Raw genomic sequence first — 21,277 nt, forward strand, 5'->3', positions numbered from 1 at the left:
CACCTCCAAGTCCTTTTGGGTTCAATCTCTGTTTACCTTTGCTTGGTCCTAATGCTGCTTGAACTCACAGGAGTGTAATTAATTCGGAAACTGTAGTTCCCAAATGTCTACATGAAGGTAAATTTGACAGCTGGGTAGCTGGGTCCAGGGAATGAGCTACATTTTTTCTTGAGTCATCTTTTTCTACATGCCCCACTCAAGGAGCCAGTTGGTTAAGGGAGGAGAAACTTAGCAGAGGGAAGCCCCCAAGGTTTGTGATGAGGACATAGCCAAGTAAAGATGACTCCTATCATCCTAGGGGAAAGACCACAAAGTGTCCTACCAGTTAAGAGTTGCAGCCAAGCCCTCTGGCTGAGTGACACATTTTTTTGGAGGGTCCTATCACTGTCAGCCCACTCTCAAACAGGACCACATTTTGTCTTATAAGCTGCCTATCCATTTCAGATTATCTCTTGCCTTTCTTCAAATACCAGAATCCCTGGGAGTTGGCAAGAGACATTCAACAACCCATGCCTGTCATTGCCCATGGTAAACGGTAAATTCACTTTCAAACCAAACCCATCGTTTTCTTTTCCTTAACATAAGCAAATAAGCCTAAATTGAATTTAAGAAATAAATGAAAAATGAAGCTTAAGGAAACGGCTCTCGACCTATGAGTCACAAAGCACATCAGATACCCTGCATATCAGATATTTACATTATGACCCATGGCAGTAGCAAAATTAAAGTTAAGAAGTAGCAACTCATCTTGATGTTAGGGAATTATCACAACACGAGGGACTGTATAAAAGCACAGGAGCATTAGGAAGGCTGAGAACTACTGAGCTAGCCTGTAATTCAGCTTCATTTAATGCCTCAAAGACATCTCGGATTAAATCTCCAACCCACCCACCAGCTCTTCTATGCTGCTTAACACTGGCTTAAGGGCATGATAATTAAAAAACAAAACCAAAAGCAAAACATTATTCTCTACGTGTCATAAAGTAGTTGGAGATGATGTTCAGACTAGCTCGGTTAGGAGCTATTCTAACAGTGAATTGCTGGTAAAGATTCATCCAGGCAATAAAACGAGTTTATAGGTTAAAATGAATTCTAGCCACAAGACAGTACATATATACATTTTTAACCAGCAGTGAAAGGTAGCCTGAAAATACTCGATTCCTTTAGTTGCCTTTTATTTTCTATTGTATAATTAGATCTTTATTATAAAGATCTCTCTCTCTCTCTCTCTCTCTCTCTCTCTCTCTCTCTCTCTCACACACACACACACACACACACACACACACACACACACACCAGCATCCAGAAAAACCAACCTATTGCTACCAGGTATCTGAGTGACTAGGGATTAGATAGATTCCCTGACAGGAAGGCGGGCCTTAACCAGTTTACAGAGATGTTGGACTTCCAAGATGGTTGGGTTCTCTCTCACCTTCCAGCCAGAGACCAAAGCCTAGTATCCTAAAATGGATGCTGTTCTTGTCAGTGGGGCCCCCGATGATGAACTTGCTGGCTCAACAAGTTCAAGGCCAGATGAGGACGAGTTACACAATTGTGGGACAGTCAGCTATCCTGTCTTTGTTCAGACTAACCGGCCATCACTTGGGAAAGGAAGAACCTGCCTCAAAGACCCTTAAAACCTGGAGCCTTTAAGAGGAGGCAGGGCTTCAGCTCCCCAATGTCTGCGTCAATCTGTGTGCCTTAGCGACTGTCTGTGTTTCCTCACACCTAATAAAAGCTCGTCTTTATGCACCTACCACTCACTCTGTTTGTACTGTCTGGGATTTGTGTTGTGTCATTTATCTGTGTCCCCCGTATCATGAACTCCCTCCCCCACTACTCCACCACCCCACTATCTTTTACACCTGAGATTTTTTCTGCTTTTAATTGTTAAAGTGGCAGACTCAGTGAACCTCATGAAGATTCCTAGACAATAACAGATAGAGTTTGGTTTATAAGTGTGAAGTCATGTGACTTCTACTAGACATCTCAGGTCTTCTGTGGTAATTCCCACTCCCACCTCTCCTCTTAGGAAACAGAGAGAGAGAGAGAGAGAGAGAGAGAGAGAGAGAGAGAGAGAGAGAGAGAGAGAGAGAGAGAAAGAATACCAGAGTCCCTAGGAGTTTTCAAGAGACATCCAACAGCCCATCCCTGTCAGGGCTCACAGTAAACTTGCCTTTCAGAGCAGAGTCATGAAACAAACCCAGTTTGAGGCTACCAAGACAGCAGCAGGGGACTGACAACCTGTGTTTGATCTTCAGAACCCACAGTAAAAGGAGAGAACAGAAGAAAGTTGTCTTCTGACTAGCATATTCTCGGGCGCTCTCTCTCTCTCTCTCTCTCTCTCTCTCTCTCTCTCTCTCTCACACACACACACACACACACACACACACCATCTTAAAGTGTTTTTAACACTCTTCTTTATCTGTTAATATAACTCTTTACATGACACAAACAATCTTGTGTAGCAAATGCTGATCAAAATGTTCTGAGTTTCAGTCACAGGTGTGAACTCAAGCCCCAGCTCACTAAAATAAGATCACATGAGTTAGCATCTGGAACCTAAGTGGACCTTTCAGCAATGACAAAGCAGAGGTAGCTCTCAGAAGCTAAGCTTCCAAGTGATAATGGGGGACATTGGTTTTTGGCACTGTCTTAATAATTGGTCCCGTTTTCTGAACAAAAAGAAGCTGCCAAAGCATGTTGGGCTGTGTGTGGAAGAAGACATTAAAATAAAAGTCAGCCGAAATCATGTTGATACAATGGAGGTCGACAAGCATTAGACTAAAGGATGGACTTTCTCAAGCAGAGGCAGATATTTGAATAACATGCATTCATTCTCTCTCTCTCTCTCTCTCTCTCTCTCTCTCTCTCTCACACACACACACACACACACACCACAGAATAGGGTGTGTATTGTTGTGTTTATAAAAGATAGAGAGCTCAGAGATTATGTTCTATGGAGGTCTAGGGAAAGGGGGTGCCTCAGTGAATCCATGCTGATGCATCCCTTCCCCCTGAGGGACCAGCCACACACACACACACACACACACACACACACACACACACACACACACACACACACACACACACACGACAGTATAGTATAGAATAGGGTTTGTTGAGGGCATGGGGAGGGATGTTGAGAGGAGAAAGAGGAGGAGGAGGAGGAGGAGGAAGAGAGAGAGAGAGAGAGAGAGAGAGAGAGAGAGAGAGAGAGAGAGGCCCTGAGCACCCGAGAGAAGTGGGGAGGATAACCAGGAGAGAAGGGACAAAGGGGGAAGAGGATAAGAGCAAGAGGGCGAGGAGGAGGCAAGCAGCCCTGTTTGTAGTGTCAGGCACACCTGGCTGTTGCCTGGTAACTGTGGGGGTGGAGCTTAGACAGAATGCTAACATGTATAAACTTTTCTTATAAACTATTTTTTAAAAAGACATTCTGTAGGGTCTTTCTTAGGTTAAAAAAAAGCTTTCTTTTTTAAGGAGCTCTGAACTTGTTGTAGGCTTAAAGGTCTTTCTGGGTCTCAGGCAGCTTGTGCCTATCCTATAGACGAGTTGATGTCGTTCCTATAAAATTTGGGGCAACTGCAGAAGATTCAGGAGAGACCAGGATAAGAATTGCATTGGGCATTCTCCACGATACTGCTTTTTAAACTATTTATTTTGCAAAATGAAGAAAACTGTTTATCACAAGGGAATACCAATATAAACTTCTTTTCTAACAGAGTTCTGGTTTGGGAATAGTTCTGGCCAAACACAACAAAGACTTGTTTCCTAGCTCCACTGCAAATACAGGTTGCTAAGTGACAAGGCTGTGGTAATGAAACATATGCAAAAAGCCACAGGCCTTAGTGCAAACACCACCTGCCATTAGGGAGTCTTTACCCTTTGTTCTGTGACTCCCTCCATCCTGGACTTTGCCAACAGCGGCTGTAAGTAGAGTCACCTGAGAGTAGAGTGTTTCTGAGTCTCTGCCCTGCCTGTTTATGGAAACTAAACACCCATTTGATCAAAGTTGCTGCATATGGAGAGTGTTTGTGAATTGTATCTGAAAACAATCGCTAGATAACACTATACTGTATAGGAAAACCTGAAAGCGATATTCTACTGAGTTAAGGGCATGTACGTTTGCCTGAAAGAGTATATTCCATATTTTGTTTGAAGAAAGCATATTCGATTTCTCCTTAGATTAGTCTTTAAAAAAAATCAGAAACTTTTAATTTTCCTGAATTTCTGAGAGCCTGGTTTTAATCCATTGAACAGGACTCTTTCAAAATCAGAGTAGACCAGTGAGTGTGTGTGTGTGTGTGTGTGTGTGTGTGTGTGTGTGTGCGCGGGTGTGTAATGATAAACAGTGTTTTCTAGATGCCCATTGTTCTTTTCAAACAGTGAAAGGGTTGGAGAGTTGTTCAATGGCATCTTTGTTCTACCTATAGATCCTGGGGTTGCTAGTGCAACTAGACTTTCATGTGTGATTTGCATTTGGATTATCAGACACGCTTACATGAGAATTAGAGAGCAGAAGTTGTAGGCAGCTGCCCTTGCCCCATCTACACGTGGAGTGCTTCCTGCTTTCCTGCGTCACTAGTGCTCCTGAACACTGCTAGCCTCGAATCTCTCCCAGCATCCACTCCCAGCATAGCAGGCCTGTTACACACCAGAGATAGCGTTTTCCTCATTGAGAAAGGGTTTTGGTTTGTAGAGTTAGGACTGCAGAAGAGGTGCGGCTTTCTACGATGTCCAGATCAGAGGTGTGACTTTGGGGGACTTTCCGGGTACCTAGAATCTGTTTCTTTAGTTTTAATACCTTCTAACCTAGAGTCTGTTTCTTCCAGCCAGTCTGCAAACCACTAAACATCAAGTCTGTCTCTCCTTCCTTTGGTAGAGTGGGTCATTGCAGAGGAATCACAGGTTATATAGCCTCTTATGGATTAGGTATAGCTTTATGAGTTGCACTCTTTCCTACTGAAGCCCTGACCATGGAAGAAGATGTAGAGAGATGTCCTATCTTTGTGTGCCCTTAAGTGTCTGTGGTGAACAAAGCCTTTAAGGACACTGCTTGAGTTAGGATTTCTATTGCTTTTTTAAACACCATGACCAAAAACAACTTGGGGAGGAACAAGTTTATCTCATTTTACAGCTTGTAGCCCGTCATCCAGGAAAGTCAAGGTAGGAGGGTCTCCAGGGACAAACCGATGCAGAAGCCATGGAAGAATTCCACTTACTGGCTTGCTCTTTAAGGCTTCCTTAGCTTGTTTTCTAATACCTCAGGAATACCTGCTGAAGAATGCTGAAGGACCCTAGGGGTTTTTGATAGCCTTAAACCCACTGCCTCAGGTCAAGATTAGGCCAAGAACTAGCTTCCTGCCTCCGGTCAAGGCTAGGCCAAGTTCCATTCTCCATCTACAGTTCTCAGGAGGAACAGGGATATTCTTGAAAAACCACAGAATGTACTGATAGTCACCTGACCCTCTGGTCCCAGAGAGAGTTATAATGCATGTCAAATGCTTGCTAGCCAATAGATTCAAAGGTCAATATGCTTAGCTAGTAAGTTTAAACTGTAACCTGTACCCCTAAAAATATTAAAACTGCTTGTTATAAACATTTGGGCTCACCTTCTAGTCACTTCTCACAGGGGCTGATTGAGGCTTGACCCTGATGCGCTGGAAAAATAAAACTCTTGCATTTGCATTGAACTCTGTTTTGGTGTCTCACTTGGGGCATCTCCTAGTAGTTAAGACTTACTTGAGCCTTACAGTACCACTACCCACAATGAGTTAGGTCCTCACACCTCTATTACAAATTAAGAAAATTTAGCATAGGCTTGGCCACAGGCCAATTTGGGGGCATTTTCTCAATTGAGGTTTACTCTTCCCAATTAACTCTAGCTTGTGTCAAGTTGACATAAAACTAGACAGCACAACATTGCAACAGGCACAGCGAAGAAAAGAAATTTGTTATTTAAGCTGCTGGGATTTTAGAAAAATTGTTACTACTGAATCATACCTTATTCTGAAATGACATAGAACTTAGAACCCAAGAACAGGGTGTGTCTTTAGTAGTAAAATTTAAAGTATGTTACTTTGGTTTAATGGCTCATCAGAGGGAATTGGGAATCTATTACTGATAACCATAGGGATCCACATTTCCTAATGTTGAAACATTTGTCTGCAACAAATTGAAAAGTTAAAATGGCACAACTGACTTTAGGGTAAAGGTTGAAATAAGGTTATTAATCATGGGCCTGACATATGGCTCAGTGGTTAAGAGCACTGACTGCTCTTCCAAAAGTCCTGAGATCAATACCCAGCAACCACATGGTGGCTCACAACCATCTGTAATGGGATGTGATGCTCTTTTCTGAAGAGAGTAACAGTGTACACATACATACATACATACATACATACATACATACATACATACATATATACATATATACAACACACATATATATGATGAATTGTTTAATTGCTACAAGTTGCACTTGATAAGCTATTGTAAGAAAAAAGATATATATGTTCAGAGAAAAATGAGTTTGTAAGGATAAATGAAAGAGAGTAGAGTCTGCAAAAAGGGCATCATCGGGTTAGAAAAGGCAACTGTCTCTCCCCTCAAAGTGATCAAAGATGAAACTACTGCTTGAGTAACAGAAAAGCAAAGATCAGATCAGTGACTGCAGATTGGGCTGTGGTACTCTGTCATGCCATTCAGTTGCACCAGATGACTCAAGACTTAAAATGGTTCAGGGAAGTTCCATTGCTAGTAAAAAGAAGAGAACTGGGGGTGGAGGAACATAATTGATTAAGACAGGCACTCAGGCTAGAGAATGCAAAGATACACCTAGAAAGTAGATAGAGTCAAGGAAGCATAAGTTTGTAGGACAGTTTCATTGTTAGAGGGCTCTATTCTAGACTAAGGGTGACCACAGTTCTGAGACTTTCTTACTGAGCCTCCCAACACATACAGGCAGGAGGAAACCTGGAAAGGTGCCTAACCTTTAAGGGAGGCATGTTCTCAATTCTCAATAACCACCTTAGGCAAGAACAAAGTAAAACCTTGCTGAGGAGAGCATTCCAGAATTCTGGAGGTCTTTGGACAATGAACCTCTCTGAGGAGCCCAGGTAGACTATTCAGGAGGCATTCCTCACCTCCAGAGTAGACACTCTGAAACTCCTTGCCAGTCAGATACTAAACTATGGATCAATGGAGGAAGATATGCATAGGCCTTTTTAGACGTTATCAGCACAGTCTCCTGTGTCTGAGAACTGTGAGTTGTCATTCCAAGTAAGAGGGGTAAGTGACAATACTTTATGTACTAAAAGGAAAAAGAACCCGGAAGAGATGGCTGATAATCATGATGAGTATTTACCAAATATACCTGCTTTATGTTTTCATGAAAGAAATCTCCAGCGTTTCCACCTTGCAAAATGTAAGGTCAAAGCACCAAACCACTCCTGTCCCCGCCCCCACTTCCCAGTCCTTGCAACGAGGATTCTGTCTACTTGATAACTACTTTTTGTCTCTACAAATTGCACTTCTCTAGGTCACCTGTGTAAATGGAGACATATAGTATTCATTTGTCTTTCTTCCCTTGTCTTATTTTACTTAGCACAATATTCCCAAGTCTGTGTGTTATCGTGCGTCTTAGGATTTACTTCCTATTTAAGGTCGAGTAGTATTCTGTTGTGTAAATGTGTCACACAGTAATCATCCACCCATCCAGAAATAAAGTTTTGGGGTGTTTCTAGCTCTTCACTATTATGGACCACACTGCTTTGGTGACATGATCCATGAGGTCTAGCATGCAATTCCTGTATATTTTAGTTACTTGGTTGCTGTCATGAAAATATCATGACCAAAAGCAACTTATGCAAGAAGGAATTTATTTTGCCTTATGGTTCCAGAGGATGAAGTCCATTACTGCAGGAAGCATGGCAGGAAGTGGGCACCGTGGCAGCAGGAGCAGGAAGCTGAGAGCTCGTGCCTTTGACAGCAAGCACAAACCAAGGATGGAGAGGAAGTGAGCAGAGGACAAGCTCCCTTTAGCAAGGTCACATGTCTCCAAAACCTCTCCAAACAGTGTTGCCAACTGGGGACCAAGGATTCAAATCCCTGAGCTTACCCGAGGACATTTCTCATTCAAAGCCTGCTGCCATGAGCCAGGAAGTACCTACTAAGGTGAGCATTTGCCAGGCTAAGTTCCTGTATGATTAAAATGGCAGGGATCCATGCTTACCCAAGATGTATATGTAGGGTGAATGAAAAATAAGACTTTTTACAAAATCATTAAGATTTGGGGGATTTGTTATATTTTCAGTGAAAATCAATAATCTTTTTCATTTTTTAAAAATAAATTTTGGTTTTCCTAATGTTTGTAGAAAAGAATTTTTGGTATGCCAGAGCCTCCCTTGCTGGAAATATAAATGTAAGCCTGATTACACATTCCTTGCAGACCTATCCTGCCCAAGCCAAACCTTTCTTGAGGCCATGCATGTGGCCACACCCATAGCCATGGCTTCTCCTTCTTTAAATGGTGTAAGCTGGGGAGATACCAAGTCTCTTCTTCTTCCTTCTCCATTCATCTTGCTGTCTATATTTTCCTTTGTCAGCTTCATTGCAGCCTGTGTATTCAGGAAGACTGAGTTTGGCTGAAAGCATCAAAACCCTTAAATAATTGTGACCGAGAAAAGGGGAGCTGGATTTCTTCCTAGCATTAAACAGTGACACACTGGTTCTACCACTAATGGGGTGTGGTCTGCTTTCTCATTGTCCCATCATGTTCATCATCATCACCTTCTGTATTGGAGGCTGAATGCTAGATCTGTCCTCCTCTTTGAGGCAGCAGAAAGGGTAAAAGAGAAAGAAATGCCTTCTTTCTTCATGGCAACTCCCAGAAACTGCACTTATAATTTCTACTTCCATCAAAAGTAAATAATGGAGTTCCTACTTTTGAAGAAGAGGAAACTGATGTTGCAATACAAGTAGCTGTGGTTGGCAGAACAATGATCTCCCAATGTCCTAGGTTGCAGGGCTGTGGAAAACAAGGGCTATACAGGTGTGATTAAGGTAATGGTGTAAGATTGGGGATTATTCTGGATTATGCAAGTGAGTCCAATCTAATATTCGTAGATTCAATCTAATTTCTTAGAATGCAATCTAAATTCTTAGAGGCTAGGGATGTAAGTCAATGACTTACCTAGCATGCCCAAGGCACTCAGCCTTCCTAGTGTTGTGACCCTTTAGCACAGTCCCTCTTGTGGTGACCCTAATCATAAAGTTTCATTGTTACTTCATAACTGTAATTTTGGTATGGTTAGGAATCATAATATAAGCATCTGATATGAAGGATATGTGATCCCAAAGGGGATGAAACCCACAGGTTGGACAATCGCTGCTATGGTTTCTATCCTTGGGGTGGGGAAAAAAGGGAGAAAGAGGGAGAGAGGGAGAGAGGGGAAGATGGAGAGAGGGAGAGAGGGAGAGAGAGGGAGAGAGAGAGAGGGGGACCTGGTTTTGTCAGAAAGGAGCTAATAACTTCCTGGGGCAGGTCCTGAAAGATTACATGTTAGAACTCAACCCACTGGCATAGAAATGAGACCATGAACTTAGGAACATGGGTAACATTTAGAGACCAAAGAGGGAAGGAAACAGTTTTCTCTTGAATTTCCAGAAAGGACATTAGTCTAACCAATAGCCCAAGAGGAACTACACTGAACTTCTGACCAACAGATTTCAAAGACAACTAATGTTTGTGGTTGTAAGTCATCAACCTTGAGGTAATTTATTATCATAGTAATAGGAAGTTAATAAAGTAGCCATTTCAGCCAATCTGCCATGACAGTTTTGGCCATATATATTTTTGTATCCTCTTCTATTCCTATGTTACATAATCATATCCTAAGCAAAGGTGGAACTCTTCCAATCCTATTTCATCTGTTCTAGCCTAAAGAATGATGACAAATACATTTTTCTGAAATCATGCAATTGGCTACACTGCAAATTTCTGGCTGAAACCCGTAATATTCTTTAGGACTTTATGTAGCCCTTAGTGTGGGCAGCATACTTTCCATGGATGTAGGATACTGGCTGCTTTCATACCCTGTGTTTGTGGAATCCCCTCCTGTCTGTGAGCTTGTGTGCGAGGGTATTATCTACAGCCAATAGCACAAAGAATGCTGGAAAACAAGATGCCGGTGCAATGCTTTCTACGGCCCTCTCAGCCACCAAGCAACCCTGTTTTGTCTGAGACCAAAGAACTGTATCATGCTAAATATGACTCAAAATGGTGTCCCAAGGGGTTGCAAGTTTCCAGGATGTGATATGAAATAACAAAGAGAAATTATATAGAACAGCCTTGTCATCTCCTTCAAATGATAGCATTCTGAGGCGACAGCGTGGTAGCTCTCAGTCAAATGGACTTTATTAAATTGACACTTAAGATAAATAGAAAACGATTTAAAGGAAAGCACAGCGTCTAGTTGTATAACTGATTATTATAGTTTACTATGCTGCTTGGCATAGTATGGCTGCCACTGACCTTGTAGTTATTTGAATTATCAAACACTTTAAAATATAATGAGTCAACTTTGCCTTTATGCAGCAAATTCAGTAGCTGCCTCTTATGTGCCAATTTTCCATAGGCGATGGAGAAATATTGATGGGAAAAATAATACTAAGTTACAGCTCTCTGTGGTACAACTGGATGCTACAATCTCAAGAACTTTGGAAGGCCGAAACAGGCACAATGTGGATTCAAAACCAGCTCGGGCTGCCTCACAAGACCCTCTCTCAGAAAATTGAAAAGGAAACTGTCTTACTGTAACTTTAATTTTTTTCAAAACTTATTTTTCATGATGGTTCTTAAATGCTCTAATCTCCTTTTTAGCTTACCACCCACCAGAGGGAGTGCGAAAGAAAAAATACGGGGGGAAGTGGACCTGTTTAGGAAGGTTCTTCAGAGCAAGTCCCGTCAATGTGGTCTGGAAATTGGCGGTTCAGTTCACTGCTCAGCAGCAGCAACTCGATCCACTCACAAACACTTCACACATACACCAGCAGTCCAGTTTGGCAGAGTCAGGCTAGCAACAGCAGTGACATGACCTAGCAGAGACACCAGGTCCAGCCTCAGCACAAGTCAGCAGGAGGGCCAAGAGTAACTCCAGGAGAAGTTCTTGGCTGTGCCTCTCCCAGGGAAGTGAAGATCAGTGAAGTCTCCAGATGCACAAGTGTTGCACAGCTAGTTGTACCAGCAAGCCAAGTTCTGTCTTCATCACTGTCCATTGAGTCCTGTTTATACCCCTCAAACACCATGTGTCCTCCACGTGTCTCTCAGCATGTGTGTGTGTTTCAGCTCAGATCACTCTGCCAATCAGCCCAAGTCTGTGGAAGCAGCAAGAAACTGCAGCACACCACCAGATGTTTTCGGTGCATTTCTCTCTATGGAGTCCCGAGAAATGCAGCCCAACAATGCAGTGCAAAGCATGCCAATGCATTCATGTTGTTAGGAAAGAATCGGTCACCATGTGTCCTTTCACATGTTTGCTTTAGCAGAAATCCTTCCACCTGTGTCCACTTCAGCAAAATATGCCTTCACTTGTTTGCCCCAGTAAAAGACCATCGACCAACTTTCCAAAGAAGCCTTAAGTCTCCACTTCATCTTACTTAGGGTTTTACTGCTTTGAACAGACACCATGACCAAGGCAACTCTTATAAGGACATTTAGTTGGGGCTGCTTACAGGTTCAAAGTTTCAGTCCGTTATCATCAAGGTAGGAGCTTGGTAGTGTCCAGGCAGGCATGGTGCAGGAGGAACTGAGCGTCTACATCTTCATCTGAAGGCTGCTAGGAGAAGACTGGCTTCCAGGCAACTAGGACTGGAGTATTAGAGCCCACACCCACAGAGAAACACTTCCTCCAATAAAACCACAGCCACTTCAACAGGGCCACACCCACTTCAAAAGGGCCACATCTTCTAATAGTGCCACTCCCTGGGTCAAGCGTATTCAAACCACCACAGAAGTGAATGGATGAATAATTAAAGAGCACAAATAAGTATTAGATTCCAGTGGTGATGAGCGCTGCTGAGGGAGTATAACCACCTTAGCTTGTTAAAGGCAAATTTAATTAAACAAGAGTCTAAAGCAACCACTTTAAAGTAAGCAAGGAAAGCCAAAAACTGATTAGGCAGAATGGCAGCTACACTGTCCCCATGGCTCAGTACAGTTCTACATAGAGAAGACTCAGGCATCTGGACTGTAGAGAGGACTGGAAGATGTTTCAGAGTTCAGATAAGAACAAGGTTGAGTATGGGCATAATTCAATGGTACTGTAACATTTTTATTTTAAGTACTGAAAGGAGCAAGTGGTTGGACTTATTCTGAGAAATTCTGGACAGCATTATGTGCTGGTCAGAGGGGCAAGAAAGAGCAGAGTTATGAGAGATCATTTCAGAAAGGCATGATTAAGATGATAAACCATCAATTCTCAGTGGTGATGATGTCACCCCCCAACAGGGAAAAACAACAACAACAACAACAACAGCAAAACAACAAGCTTAGCTATTATGGTATTTTGTAGTCACTTAATGCTCCCTCCATGTCAAATGAAGGTCATCTTGTTGAGCAGACATGTGAGAGGATGTTGTGCTGAGAGCAGACATATGGTGTTTTTCTGGAAGCTGTCTTTGTGAGAGGGCATGTTATATTTTGCTGAAACAGACCATTGAGAGGGCATATAATGTTTAGAGGGAATATAAATATAATCCCACAGACAAGAGGGAAGCTCTTGCACTGGGTCTCCTTGCAACATTTTCCTGGTCTTTGCTGATGATTCTCTTTCATTGATATGCTTTGTAATGCTTTGCTGGTCTCCACTGATCATTGATGGTCATGACTTCATTGAGAGAAATGCCAGGGATCTTCTTGTGGTATTCTGGGTACTTGCTGCTTCCTTGGACTGGTGCCAATTCAGTGAGGGCCTTGCAGTTTCTTCTGGATCAAGCCACTGCTACTGATTTTGGGTTTTGTGTTTGGCAATTGGACTGGCCTGCCACTACTGATTTATGTTTGATGTTTTGGACTGGACTGCTGATAACCTGATAACAAAGATTGGAATTATTCCAAAGAAAGCAGGTCCACACCCCCCTTTTCCTATTAACCTTTCTTGTCCCCTACCTTTGGTTGGTAATCTAGGAGGGAGGTTGAAACACTTAAGAATCCTTATTAAAGTAGGTTTTGAAAAATCTAAACCTACAGAACTCAGGGACTCATGCTTGCTAGACAAGTACTCCAGCTCTGACCTAACCTTTCAATGCAGCCATGCTGCACTGGCCTTGGCTACTATGGGGCTTTTGATCCTCATACTTATGTATGATTCATGTCTTAGGGTTTCTGTTGCTGCGATACAGTACCATGACTAAAGCAACTTGGGGAAGGAAGGACTTACTTCTTACAACTCATAGGTTATCATGTACGTCAGGGAAGGAATGTAAACAGTGCTGTAACCTGGAGTCAAGAACTGAAGAAGAGGCTAAAAGGAGTGCTGCTTACTGGCTCCCTCCTCCTGACTTACCATCCAGGACCACCTGCACAGAAGAGGCATGCCTTCAGTGATCTGAGCCCACCCACAGCAATCATTAATCAAGAAAATGCCTCCCGGTTTGGTCACAGGCCAATCTGGTGGGGGCATTTTCTTTATTGAAGATCCCTCTTCACAAATCACTCTAGTGTGTGTCAAGCTGAGAAAACACTAGCTAGCACAGTCTCCGTGCTTTTACAGTTACAGCGGGCTTTGAGAACTAAAATGATACGTTTTACATGTAATATTTGATTTGTTAAAGTTGACTTATTGCCTTGGCAAATATTTAAAATGTCAAAAATATCTGGATAGGTTTCCAGCTGCTGAATATGTTAAAGGATTTCTCATATCAAGCAAAAATTAAAAGTTAGGTTCACCAAAAGTAATCCTAATAATTTTCAAGAAGTGAATTTTTTTCAATACTTTTACTTTTGTTGGAAAATACAATTTGAATGACTCAAAATTACTATGAATGACTTTTAAAAATAATACGTTGGTATAAATTGCTCACATATTTAACTTGATACATTACAATTTTATAAGCATATAAATTGTATCGAAAGTTAGTACATAAGTTTCTGTTTTTATTTTAGGGTTTGATATCTTGAGATAGTGTTGAATGTAGCTCAGGTTGGCTTCAACTCTCTATATAACTGAAGATGACCTTAATTTTCTGGATCATCCTGTCTCTACCTCACTAGTGCTGGGATTGCAGATGTGTGCACCACACTCATGCAAACAATTAATAGATTTAAAGTTAAGTTAAATGATAATAGTTACTTACAGTGAGTTTGACCTAACGCTGCTTGTATCCTAATGTTAATTTGGGTCCCCCAAACTGCTTACATAAGTGTTTGCACAGATTCTGGGAACCTGTCCCCAGTTGGTTCTGATTGGTAAATCAGATGCTGTCAGCCAATGAACGGGTAGGTCAGAGGCAGGACCTCGGGATTTTCCCAGGAGAGGAGATCTGCACGCCAGGAAGGAGAAGAGAGACACTGTATGTGAGAATAGTAGAGGACAGGGAGGCAGAGTCAGCATAGGAAGGAGCCAGGAGAGTGCGACCCAGTCGGGCAGCCCTCTGGCTCCAGAGCAGTCAGGTGAAATGTAGAATTTAATAAGTTATTACTCGGGATTATCGGCGGGAGGTAGATTAACTCCAGGGGGGTTAGGAAATGGACCAGCTATTGCGCTGCTGTTTAAACCATATCAAAATATAAAGATCATGTATGTGTCTTTCATTCGGAAACATAAACCTCTGAAGCCAGTAGAAAACCCACTGCTGGGATTTATTAATTAGAAATATTGCTACAGTTATATTATTATTATTATTATTATTATTATTATTATTAATATTATATTGTTGTTGTTGTTGTTGTTGTTGTTATGCCAAGGATTGAACACTGAGCCTTTTGTGTGCTGGATATATGCCATTGAGTTACTCCTCCAACAATAGCTTTTTTTTTTATTCATTCAAACACACATTTATTCATATGTAAATGGAGGTGGGGATAAAGAAGTTGAAGATTTCCTTGAGTGTTGGGAGCGATGCCCTTGAAGCCCTCCATTATTGATGTTATATTTTTAATTTATTTAATACTTAATAATAATTCTTTGGTTTCTGGGCAAACATCCCCCTCCCCCCTCCCCTTCCTTATGGGTGTTCCCCTACCAACCCTCCCCCCATTGCCGCCCTCCCCCCAACAGTCTAGTTCACTGGGGGTTCAGTCTTAGCAGGACCTAGGGCTTCCCCTTCCACTGGTGCTCTTACTAGGATATTCATTGCTACCTATGAGGTCAGAGTCCAGGGTCAGTCCATGTATAGTCTTTAGGTAGTGGCTTAGTCCCTGGAAGCTCTGGTTGCTTGGCATTGTTGTACATATGGGGTCTCGAGCCCCTTCAAGCTCTTCCAGTTCTTTCTCTGATTCCTTCAACGGGGGTCCTATTCTCAGTTCAGTGGTTTGCTGCTGGCATTCGCCTCTGTATTTGCTGTATTCTGGCTGTGTCTCTCAGGAGCGATCTACATCCGGCTCCTGTCGGTCTGCACTTCTTTGCTTCATCCATCTTGTCTAATTGGGTGGCTGTATATGTATGGGCCACATGTGGGGCAGGCTCTGAATGGGTGTTCCTTCAGTCTCTGTTTTAATCTTTGCCTCTCTCTTCCCTGCCAAGGGTATACTTGTTCCCCTTTTAGAGAAGGAGTAAAGCATTCACATTTTGATCATCCGTCTTGAGTTTCATTTGTTCTAGGCATCTAGGGTAATTCAAGCATTTGGGCTAAAAGCCACTTATCAGTGAGTGCATACCATGTATGTCTTTCTGTGATTGGGTTAGCTCACTCAGGATGATATTTTCCAGTTCCAACCATTTGCCTACGAATTTCATAAAGTTTTTGATAGCTGAGTAATATTCCATTGTGTAGATGTACCACATTTTCTGTATCCATTCCTCTGTTGAAGGGCATCTGGGTTCTTTCCAGCTTCTGGCTATTATAAATAAGGCTGCGATGAACATAGTGGAGCACGTGTCTTTTTTATATGTTGGGGCATCTTTTGGGTATATGCCCAAGAGAGGTATAGCTGGATCCTCAGGCAGTTCAATGTCCAATTTTCTGAGGAACCTCCAGACTGATTTCCAGAATGGTTTTACCAGTCTGCAATCCCACCAACAATGGAGGAGTGTTCCTCTTTCTCCACATCCTCGCCAGCATCTGCTGTCACCTGAGTTTTTGATCTTAGCCATTCTCACTGGTGTGAGGTGAAATCTCAGGGTTGTTTTGATTTGCATTTCCCTTATGACTAAAGATGTTGAACATTTCTTTAGGTGTTTCTCAGCCATTCGGCATTCCTCAGCTGTGAATTCTTTGTTTAGCTCTGAACCTCATTTTTAATAGGGTTATTTGTCTGCCTGTGGTCTAACTTCTTGAGTTCTTTGTATATTTTGGATATAAGGCCTCTATCTGTTGCAGGATTGGTAAAATTCTTTTCCCAATCTGTTGGTTGCCGATTTGTCCTAACCACAGTGTCCTTTGCCTTACAGAAGCTTTGCAGTTTTATGAGATCCCATTTGTCTATTCTTGATCTTAGAGCATAAGCCATTGGTGTTTTGTTCAGGAAATTTTTTCCAGTGCCCATGTGTTCCAGATGCTTCCCTAGTTTTTCTTCTATTAGTTTGAGTGTATAAGGTTTGATGTGGAGGTCCTTGATCCACTTGGACTTAAGCTTTGTACAGGGTGATAAGCATGGATCGATCTGCATTCTTCTGCATGTTGACTTCCAGTTGAACCAGCACCATTTGCTGAAAATGCTATCTTTTTTCCATTGGATGGTTTTGGCTCCTTTGTCAAAAATCAAGTGACCATAGGTGTGTGGGTTCATTTCTGGGTCTTCAATTCTATTCCATTGGTCTATCTGTCTGTCTCTGTACCAATACCATGCAGTTTTTATCACTATTGCTCTGTAATACTGCTTGAGTTCAGGGATAGTGATTCCCCCTGAAGTCCTTTTATTGTTGAGGATAGTTTTAGCTATCCTGGGTTTTTTGTTATTCCAGATGAATTTGCAAATTGTTCTGTCTAACTCTTTGAAGAATTGGATTGGTATTTTGATGGGGATTGCATTGAATCTATAGATTGCTTTTGGTAAAATGGCCATTTTTACTATATTAATCCTGCCAATCCATGAGCATGGGAGATCTTTCCATCTTCTGAGGTCTTCTTCAATTTCTTTCTTCAGTGTCTTGAAGTTCTTATTGTACAAATCTTTTACTTGCTTGGTTAAAGTCACACCGAGGTACTTTATATTATTTGGGTCTATTATGAAGGGTGTCGTTTCCCTAATTTCTTTCTCGGCTTGTTTCTCTTTTGTGTAGAGGAAGGCTACTGATTTATTTGAGTTAATTTTATACCCAGCCACTTTGCTGAAGTTGTTTATCAGCTTTAGTAGTTCTCTGGTGGAACTTTTGGGATCACTTAAATAAACTATCATATCATCTGCAAATAGTGATATTTTGACTTCTTCTTTTCCAATCTGTATCTCCTTGACCTCCTTTTGTTGTCTGATTGCTCTGGCTAGAACTTCAAGAACTATATTGAATAAGTAGGGAGAGAGTGGGCAGCCTTGTCTAGTCCCTGATTTTAGTGGGATTGCTTCAAGTTTCTCTCCATTTAGTTTAATGCTAGCAACTGGTTTGCTGTATATGGCTTTTACTATGTTTAGGTATGGGCCTTGAATTCCTATTCTTTCCAGGACTTTTATCATGAAGGGGTGTTGAATTTTGTCAAATGCTTTCTCAGCATCTAATGAAATGATCATGTGGTTTTGTTCTTTCAGTTCCAACAATAGCTTTTAATTTTCATAAAAATACTTATTTACTTGTTATTGTATATGTGCATGATGTTGGGGATCACAGGTGCCATGGTGCATATGTGGAGGGCAGGTGATAACTTTGTGAAGTTAGCTATTTCCTTCCGTCTTGATATGATTCTGGGTACTGAACTCAGGTTATCAGGCTTGTCTTGCTCAATCTTTACCCACTGAGTCAATCACCTTGCAGACCCTTGATTTATGTCTTCATTTGAAATAGTACTTAGCCATATTTAACCCTGCACTGAATAAAAGAGTATTATGTTTTCCCCTTTATGCATAAATTACAGATGCAGAATGTTTGTAATATTAATGTTTTATGGATGGAAAAATTATGAGAAAGTGTTCACAAGGCTTTATCTGAAATGGTAATGAAGGGGTTGGAGAGATGGCTTGGTGGTTAAGAGCACTGACTGCTCTTCCAGAGGTCCTGAGTTCAAATCCCAGCAACCACATGGTGACTCACAACCATCTGTAATGGGATCTGATGCCCTCTGCTGGTGTGTCTAAAGATAGCTACAGCATACTTATATATAATAAATAAATAAATAAATAAATAAATAAATAAATAAATCTTTTAAAAAAAGGAATGGTAATGAAGAGATAGGTTAGAGTATTGAAAACAGACATATAGAATGGAGGGTGGATTGTGGGTAATTTGCACTAAGAAGAGGTAATAAATGATTTGCAAAGTGAAAGAGGAAGTTGCCGTACGTGACTCCTAGGTCTTGTGACACATTGATCATTTATCCAGATAGGTGGGAAGACAGGAAAAACACCAGAAGTTTATGGGTGGTTTGTTTATTTCAAAGTGTTTGTTCATGTGTGTGCAGTCATGTGTTTAAGGGCACACACCTAAGGAAGGGTTTAGACATCATTACTTTTAGTTACCTGTGGCAAGCAAAACAATGGGCCCTTATCAATGCCCATATCCAATCTTTAGAATGTATAGATAAATTTATTTTGCATAAATGATTACAAACAGAAGTTATGGTTAAAAATAGAATTAAGGTTGTTAATCAGTTGCCTTTAAGATACCAATTATAGCTTGGTGTGGTCTGATTCACCCATGATCCTATCAGTCTGGTGACTGAATCAGGAGGACAGTGAAGTGAATTCCAGACAAACTTGGCTACTTAGTGAGACAATTTCTCAAAAATAAAAAATAAAGAATAAGAAAATAAAGAAAAAGCTATATTAATGATAATGCCTAAGGTTCAGAAATATAGAGTAGATAATAAGTGCTAAAATATAACTAAAATTGTATACTACAAATATTGGCTCAACACAAAGGAAGGCCATTGTGAACAAACTGAGAGAACAAAGCCATGGTATGTGTGTGGGTATAAAATCTTAGGTTATCAATACTTAAAGGTGCCAATTGTTTAGATTTTCTAGTTCAAAGACAAAGATTGACAGGTTTTTTTTCAGTTTTCATTTGATCGCACACTGCTTGCACGAGTCTCTTTAGATCAATAGCACCAATAATTTGAAAGTAAAAGAATGAAATAGAGGCATCTCAAATACCATCCACGTTGATTGCTGCTTTATTCACAACAGCTAAGGAATCAGCTTAGATGCACATCAACAGATGAATGGGTAAAAAATGTGGTACACAGTCACAATGACTGTCTTCAGACATGAAGAAAGAAGAAGAAAATTATGACATTTGTAGGAAAATGTCTACAACTGAAATTACTATGTTAAGCAAAATAAAGATAGACGCTGGAAAAAAATAGCTTTTCTAATGTACATTCTCAGTGTGTGTGTGTGTGTGTGTGTGTGTGTGTGTGTGTGTGTAGCTCAAGAAAATGGAATGGAGACCATGAAAGGGAGAAACAGATCTTTAAAAGGGAAGGGAGAAAAAATAAAGTGGCATCAAAGGAGAAGGAAGAACCATTTAGGGAGGAAGAGGACCAGGTAGAGTGGTGTCAAAGAACAGCAGTGAGCAGGGGGATGAATAAAATCAAAGTAGTGGAAATCCTATAGGGAAACATATTACCTTGCATGTTAAGGTTAAAGAGGCAAGATGGGGAGGGAGAAAGGAAGGATGGATGGATGACTGGGTTGAGGGAGAGAGGAAGACAGGGAGGCAGAGAGAAAGAGTGAGCACAAGAGAGCTGCAGTGTCTAACCAAATATTAGTCAATATGAATTTTAAAGCAAAAACTGCTAGTAGAGACAGAAAATAGATGTTTATAATGTCCAAAGGTCAAAATACAAGAAAGCTACAACAAATATAGATGTAGATGCCTTTATAAATTTATACGAACAGAAGCTTGGTATATATGAAGTCAAAGCTGACCAAATGGAACAACAACAAAAAGGACAAACAATTCTACAATATGTAGGGACTTGGTCACTAAGGACCTTACAGTCAGAAGACAAATGTTAACAGGAAGAGAGCTTGAAAAACGCTATAGGCAAAGCAGACCCAACAGAACTCTGTAGAGTGCTCCTCCCCAACAGCAGCGTAAATATTCTCTTCAAGTGCTTGGTGAAAGTTCACAAAGACAGACCATATGTCAGACCGTTAAAGAAGTGTAACTGTCGAAGGATTGAAACCATACAAAGTATGTCCCTTTGAATGCAATGAAATGAAACTGAAAATCAGAAACAGAAGGGCATTTAGAAAATTTACACATTGCAGAAATTAAGCAACATACATCTAAAGAACCAATGAGTCAAAGATAAACCACAAAGGAAATTAAAAAATACTTTAGGGTGAATGAGGGTGAGAACACAATATGCTAAACACGTAGGGTAGCCAGTGAAAGGAACGACCAGAGGGCGACTCATACTATAAATAGAGCTAGACTTTAAAGAAGAAATTGAAACAATAATTAATGAAAACTTCCACCTTCAGAAACAAGACAAATAAAAAGCAAACTGGTTCAGTGCAAACAGAAAAAAGTAATGTTAGAGCCTAAATCTAAAAAATACAGAATAGAAGAATAACTCAGAAAAATCAATAAAAGAAAAAGTTGGTTTTCTGAAGATAGCAACAAAGTTGATAAAATGTTGGATGGGCTATACCAGAGAGAAGGCTCGAGGTGTAACATTGGGAAAAGGATTTTGTGCGTGTTGTGTGTGTGTTGTGTATGTGTTGTGTGTGTTGTGTGTTTTGTGGGCATACATTACCATCAACTTTACAGAAATCAAAAGGATTTTTAAAGCAGTGTCATACATTATAGTTTATCAACAGGTTAGATAATTTAGATGGTGTCCACAAATTCTTAGAAAGATACAAAGAACCTTTTATTTAAAAAAGCTATAGGAAAACTTACTTGCCTATAACAAGTAAGAAAGCTGGCTTGGTGATAAAAAGTTCCCAGCAAAGAAG

The 21,277-nt window shown here is 40.9% G+C and overlaps 1 long non-coding RNA gene across 3 annotated transcripts in view; it reads left to right on the forward strand.

Moving 5' to 3' along the window:
* The window catches only part of LOC134480080 (platelet-activating factor acetylhydrolase IB subunit alpha2-like), a 45,693-nt gene that overhangs the window by 12,406 nt on the left and 12,010 nt on the right, over window positions 1-21,277 (forward strand). The window contains exon 2 of one of the 3 annotated variants that reach the window (XR_015627358.1): window positions 7,902-8,175. The exons of the other annotated variants lie outside the window; for them this stretch is intronic. This is a non-coding gene — a long non-coding RNA (platelet-activating factor acetylhydrolase IB subunit alpha2-like). The remainder of the gene's footprint in view (window positions 1-7,901; window positions 8,176-21,277) is intronic. 3 annotated transcript variants of the gene reach the window in all.

This window comes from Rattus norvegicus, chromosome 8, assembly GCF_021556685.1.
Source record: "Rattus norvegicus strain SHRSP/BbbUtx chromosome 8, alternate assembly SHRSP_T2T, whole genome shotgun sequence".
Lineage (NCBI taxonomy): Eukaryota > Metazoa > Chordata > Mammalia > Rodentia > Muridae > Rattus > Rattus norvegicus.